Below are 714 nucleotides of genomic sequence, written 5' to 3'. Positions count from 1 at the left end.
CTCCAATGGCAGGGATAGAGATGCTTCTCCCATACAAGTCGGGAGTAGGTGCAGTAAAGTCACCCAGCACCTTCCTTGCATTGTTGGCATTGTTGTTGTTTTCGGCTTCCATGTGTTCTTCTTCTTTGAAGAATTCGGTTAGGTCCTCTGCAGAGAATTGTGCCTTAGCTTCTCTTAGCTTTCTCTTCACGGTCCTTTCAGGTTCAGGACAGCCTCAACAAGAATGCCTTTGTCTCTTCTCCTGCTCATATGAAAGAGAAGAGAATAAGAAAATATGGAATCCTCTATGTCACAGTATAGAGATTCCTTGAGGTGTCAGAGGAAAAGAAAATGGAAGGCAGAAGTAGAAAATTCGAACTTATCAAGAAAGATGGAGTTTGAATTTTGCATTAAGGAATAGTGTTAGTCCATAAATAGAAGGATGTGAGAAGAAGAGAAGTGGTTTTCGAAAATTAAGTAAGAAATTTTGAAAACATTTTGAAAAACACTAATTAATTTTCGAAAACCAAGAGTGGAAAAGAAATCAAGTGATTTTTGAAAAAGATTTTGAAATTAGAAATCAAAAAGATTTGATTGAAAACTATTTTGAAAAAGATGTGGTTAAGAAGATATGATTGGTTTTAAAAAGATGTGATTGAGAAGATATGATTTGAAAAACATTTAAAAGATTTGATTTTGAAAATTAATGACTTGGCTATCAAGAAAAGATATGAT

This window comes from Arachis duranensis, chromosome 3 (assembly GCF_000817695.3).
Source record: "Arachis duranensis cultivar V14167 chromosome 3, aradu.V14167.gnm2.J7QH, whole genome shotgun sequence".
Classification (NCBI taxonomy): Eukaryota; Viridiplantae; Streptophyta; class Magnoliopsida; order Fabales; family Fabaceae; genus Arachis; species Arachis duranensis.
Note: the sequence above shows the minus strand (reverse complement) of the source record.